We start from the raw sequence: 6,307 nt of genomic DNA on the forward strand, positions 1-6,307 counted from the left end.
GGGCGGGGGAGGGGGGGTGCGGGTGTCCTACTTATTAGTCGTTGTGTTGGTATTCTCTGGGCCAGAGAAGGAAAAAACAGGGAGGGCCAACAGTTAAAACAAGGAAGACAGCAGCAGGAAAGAAGAGATGTAGTCATGGCACAGGTTCCTCCCCTGTGTGTTAGTTCCAGATTATTAAACTAACTGCTGTGCTGCCCTGGCCCTCTGAGAAGCCCACAGAGTGACATTCAGGACATGCCCTAACCTCAGCTGGCTCCCTTTAACATCTGCTACTTCCCCAACAGGGTTAGCAGTTGTCCCCTGAATTCAGGAATCAGTTTGATTGCATGGCCTTGAACACCTGGGGTGCCATAGCTGCTGTTTGTGCCTTGCCAAGGACTCTCCATAAATAGCACCATTTAGGTAGGAGCTAATTTAGCCTGGGAACTTTGTTGGCATTGTTCCCAATCCTCATGGAAACCCTAAGTCCATTTTTATCCCCATTTATTTTTTTAAAAGATTTATTTATTTACTTGAAAGTCAGAGTTACACACAGAGAAAAGGAGAGGCAGAGAGACAGAGAGGTCTTCCATCCACTGGTTCACTGCCCAGTTGGCCGCAATGGCTGGAGCTGCTGATCTGAAGCCCAGAGCCAGGAGCTTCTTCCAGGTCTCCTACGCGGGTGCAGGGGCCCAAGGACTTGGGCCATCTTCTACTGCTATCCCAGGCCACAGTAGAGAGCTGGATCAGAAGTGGAACAGCCGGGACTAGAACCAGTGCCCAAGCGGGATGCTGGCACTGCAGGTAACTGCTTTACCCGCTATGCCACAGCACCGGCCCCTTATTCCCATTTAACAGATGAAGTTAGTGAAGGCCAAGGGCTTAAGAATTCACTAAGGCTTCACTCTAGTTAGTGATAAAAGCATTAGGATTCCAGCCTTTTGAAGCCTAACCACCTAGGAAAGTCAGTCTGACATAATTACATGTAAACTAGTTACTGTACTGCATGGTGTAGAAATATAAGCTATTGGTGTAACTAACCATACTTAGTACTATGTTTTTAAAGGTTAACTGGGTCTTTATGTTTTCTCTTTGTTTACTGATTTCCATAAATCAGAATTCTTAAAATTGAGATTCATGAATAGGATTCAATGGGTCCATGAACCCCTTCCCTAGAATTCTGACTTCTGGGAAGTGTTCATAACATTTATCAGATTCTGGAAGGAGTTTGTACCCTGATATTCTGTACTCATATTCTGACATCTTTTTGAGAATCAAAAGTTTGGATTATAAAGAATAAAAGTCAAAATCTCTTCCTATTTTTATTATGCTCTATTTTTATTTTCATTTTTATTACACAACATGAAGGCCCACCCGTATTGCTGCACTATTACCAACAGCCAAGATATGCACAACCTTGATGCCCATCAGCCGAATGGATAAAGAAAATGTAGCATGTAGACACAGTGGAATATGATTCAGTCACAAAAAAAAGATTGCTAGCCTATCATTTGTGGCTGTGTATGGAACAGGAGGACATTATGTTAAGAGAAGTCAGACATAGAAAAACAAATAGCACATGTTCTCCCTCACATGTGAGAGCTAAAAAACAAAGTCTGAGTGTAGAATAATGATTCTAGAGTTCTACAGTCTGGGAAGGGTGGAGGGAGAGGTGACAGATGTAGGTTGGATTATGGACACCAAAATACAGTTAGAGGGAAGCTCGTATCCTGGTGTTCTACAGCACCAGGGGGGCCTCAGCTCCCAGTGATCGGCAAGCTACTTCATGAATGGCTGCAGGAGAGAAGCTCGAAGCCGCCTCCCAGCATGGGATGGTGCTGGGGGAGACAGGGATGTTGATTGCCCTCATTTAGTCAGCACGCAGTGTCTGCTCATACATGTACTGCAGTGCCGCATTGTACCCCTGAGGCTGGGCCATTTTTGTGTGTTAACTAAAATTTGTTTTAATTAAAAAATCCTGATCAGGACCGACGCCGTGGCTCACTTGGTTAATCCTGCGCCTGCGGCGCCGGCATCCCATATGGGCGCCGGGTTCTAGTCCCGGTGGCTCCTCTTCCAGTCCAGCTCTCTGCTGTGGCCCGGGAGGGCAGTGGAGGATGGCCCAAGTCCTTGGGCCCTGCACCCTTATGGGAGACCAGGAGGAAGTACCCAGCTCCTGGCTTCGGATCAGCACAGCGCCGGCCGTAGCAACCATTGGGGGGTGAACCAACAGAAGGAAGACCTTTCTCTCTGTCTCTCTCTCTTACTGTCTAACTCTGCCTATCAAAAGGAAAAAAAAAAAAAAAGACGATACCAAAAATTAGTGGAGCTGTGGAACACCTGGAATGCTCATAGTTGCTGGTCAGAATGCAAAGTAACAGTCACTTTGGAAAACTGGGACTTTCTTATAAAGTAAAACATGCATTTACCATATGAACCAGTAATCCAATTCATGCCTATTCGCTTGGGAGGAATCATAGTACATTTCTACACAAAGACCTGTATGTGAAAGTACACAGCAACTTTATTGACAACAGTGAAAGTGAGAAATAGCCCGAATGTCCATCAACATGTAAGTGTTGAAGCAGGTTGCATAATTTCTATACAATGGAATACTACACAATAAAAATAAGAAACTACTAATACAGAAACCACATAGATGTCTCAAACTCTTACCCTAAGTTAACAAAACAGCACACTGGGGACCTGCATTGTAGCACAGTAGGTTAAGCTGCCACTTACAAGGCCAGCATCCCATAGTGGAGCACTTCTTTGAATCCCCTCTGCCCTGCTTCTGATCAAGCTCCCTGCTCATGCCTCCTGTCATGCATTATTTGGGCCCCTGCCACCAACAAGGGAGACCCAGATGGAGTTCTGGACTCCTAGTTTCAGCCATGGAGGCCACTGGGGAGTTAACTAACAAATGGATTCTCTCTCTCTCTTTCTCTTCTCTTTCCTCCTTCCCTCCCTCCTTCTCTGTCACTTTGCCTTTCAAATAAATAAACCTTTAAAAACAAGACACAAAAGACTAAATACTGTACACTATCTAAACTATACTACATACTGTACAATATCTTTTATATGACATTCTAGAGAAGGGACAAGCAATAGAGATGGAAAATAGATCAGTTGTTGTTGGGCACTGTGTTCAGGAATAGCAACTGACACTAAGGGGCAATGTGAGGGGGTTTGATGGGGGTGGCACCGTTCCCGTGGATCTGTGCGGTGTACACAGTTGTCACATTATTGAAACCTAGCGAGCTTTGATCACAGCAAGTGCATTTTAATGAATTTCAATTTTAAATGATTTACCAAGCAGTGAAGGGTTTTTAAAATGTAATGCAGACTGTGACAAATGAACCTATGTTACAAATATAGCACACAACCACACTGAAGGGCAGAGGAAGAAAGGAAGCACCTAAGAGGCTTTGGGAAACAGGGCTTTGACTAGAAACCGAGGAGTAAATAAGAAGAGATAAGTCCACGAGCACCGAGGCTCTGGTCGATACATTTATTTCACAGCAATTCTGAAACTATTGTGTATGCATGCTAGAACTGAACAAATAAGTCAATATATCCTAGATGATGAGAGCCATTTTTCTTGAGAAAGAAGCTACCAACAAAGAAAAGGGTGAAAGTGAGGATTGACCCAGTGGAGCTGGATCAGAGCAGGAGTTAGCAGGAGAACTTCATGGGTATTTTTTTTTAATGTGTAAAGACAAGGTCAAAAGAGAGGATAGATATGTGTGTCTGTATCCACACATGTGCGTGAGTTGGTATCCATGCGTGCAGTTCCTGGCTCTGTCCACAGACATGGCCACTCCCCACTAGCAATGAGCACACCTATCACTAGACTGTGGTTTCTAAATACCAGTCTTCAGCACAAAGAAATCGGGGCTCCTTGGAGAATTGATTGCTCCCCAGGGAAGAGGCAGAATGGAGCCTCTTAGACACCTGTTGGCAGCATAGTTCCTGTCAGCCAAGGACAATGCTGACCTGGCACAGAGCCGAACAGCTAATGTGCACGGCAGCCAAGGAAGGTGTGGGCAGGCCTGAGACAGCATCGGCTCCAAGTACTTCTGGGGGAGGTGATCCCGGAAGCAACGGGTGGGAGTGTGGCTCAGCAAGTAAGCAGCCTGTTCTTTCTCCTGAGTGAGATTCTAGCTTCCCTGGATGTGGATGAGGTTGTGGGCAGCCTGGAATCAAAGCTTCCAGGAGGCAAACCAGGAGACCTGCAGGCAAGGGACACCAGCACCACTAGATTAAGCCAACCCTGAAATCTGCTTTATCTCTGGATTCTTGTGAGAGTTTTGTTGTTGTTGTTGTTGTTGTGTTCTTGTTTTTTAATTTCAGACCATCAAAGATGTAGTTGCATGGGGCTGGAGCAGCTTTGGCGTGGCGGGTAAAGGTGCTGCCTGGAGCATCTGCATCTCATATGGTTGCCGGTGCGAGTCCCGGCTGCTCTACTTCCAATCCAGCTCCCTGCTAATGTGCCTGGGAAAGCAGCGGAGGATGGCTCAAGTGTTTGGGCCTCTGCACATGGGAGACACAGATGAAGCTCCTGGTCCAGCCCCGGCAGTTGCGGCCATTTGGGGGGTGAACCAGCAGATGGAAGATCTCTCTCTCTCTCTCTCTCTCTCTCTCTCTCTCTGTGTGTGTGTGTGTGTGTCTTTCAAATAAATAAATAAATCTAAAAAAAAAAAAAAAAGAGCAGAAATCCTGCCTGTGCCAGCTGCTGTCCTTAGCCTGGACATGGTGTGTTTCATATCCAAAAAACAAGTTCTCTGGGAGATCCAGTGGGCCCCATGGGCCCAATCATCTCCTTATTTCTCCCTCAGACAGCAAGCAAGCAGCCCATGGGAGCCACACAGGCACCAGGACAGCCAGGCAATCCAGCAGCACAAGCCAAAAAAAGAAACTCCATTTCCCTGCCTGCTGTCTGACATGCAGCCCAGCAGCGAGCACATGGTACTTAAGCTATTTCCTTTCTTAGTTTCAGCCCTGATCCTCCTCGGGATTGTAAGTGGGGATTTGGATGAGGCTGAGACAGCCAACAGGCGGCATCGCAAGATCCAGCTCACGCTGAAGTAGCTGCTCCTGTGACTAAGAAATCACCCTGCTGAGTCAGGCCTGCCATGTCTGCACACGCTGTCTCGGGATCTCTCAGACCCCGGGATGCAGCTGGGTGCTATCACTCCCATTTGCCAAAGGAGGACGCTCAAGAGGCCTCGTGACTCCCCGAGGGTTCCGGAGCCTGGTGCCAGGCTCAGTGAGCTCTCTGGACCCTGCTCTGAGCTCACCCTCAGTTTACAGTGCCCACATGGGAGACCTGGATTGAGTTCCTGGCTCCTGTTCTGTTTCTGGCCCAGCCCCCAGCCGCTGGAGGCATTCGGGGAGAGAACTAAAAGATGGGAGTTCTCACCCTCTCTTCTACTCAAATAAATAATGATATTTTTAAAAATGTGTGATACTGAAGAAACTTTAGACTCCCAAGTTCCTCCGAAGGCACAATTCTCTTCTGTCAGAGGCAGAGCAGAAGCCATGCTTTCAAAGCACAACCCCCCCCTCCCCGCCCCCATGGCTTGCACACTGAAAGGACATTCCACACTCAGAGTCTCCATTAAGGACAAAAGAGCGGGACAGTCAAGACTCTCTCACTCCCCGGCCATGGTCTCTGTCCCCTTCTTAGCACCGTGAGAAGAGTAAGAGGCAAAGACAAGTCCCCACGTTCTTCCCGGAAGTCAAGGATTCCATTTCAGAGAAAACTCTCCAGTGCCACAGCCCAGCCCGGCCTCCGCGCTAGTCTTCCAGGGCCTCTGTTAACCTCGTGGGCCCCAAGTCACCCGGGTGGAGCCCCAGAAGGGAAGTAGTGAGAACTCAGCCATTTACTTACATCCCAGAGAGCACCCGCCCTGGTACGCAGCAGGCGCCACCACTGTGAGTGAGTCAGGGGGAGCAGGTGCCTTCCCAAGGGATGTCCACTCAGAGCTGCAGCCTCCATCTGACACAGAGACCTAAGAAAGCGACTTTCCCAGACCAGGGGCACGTGGTTCCATTGCTTCTGAGCGAGTCCTGGGCGTGTGGGAAACAGGCAATGAAGTTTTAGCCTAAGGCTGGAAATGGGCTCCAGCTACCGTTTTCTCCCAACTGTACGTGGACAAACATTCCGATGTCCCTCACAGTTTCTTGGCTTTCTCCGTTTCTGTCCAGCTGAGGATGAAAACAGGGTGCTCTAAGATTTGCAAAAAGACAAGATAGAAAACTCCAGAAATCACTCTCTCCAGCTACACGTCAAATAGCTGCAGGTTTCAATCAGGCTAGAAAATGG

This window comes from Oryctolagus cuniculus, chromosome 17 (genome assembly GCF_964237555.1).
Source record: "Oryctolagus cuniculus chromosome 17, mOryCun1.1, whole genome shotgun sequence".
Classification (NCBI taxonomy): domain Eukaryota; kingdom Metazoa; phylum Chordata; class Mammalia; order Lagomorpha; family Leporidae; genus Oryctolagus; species Oryctolagus cuniculus.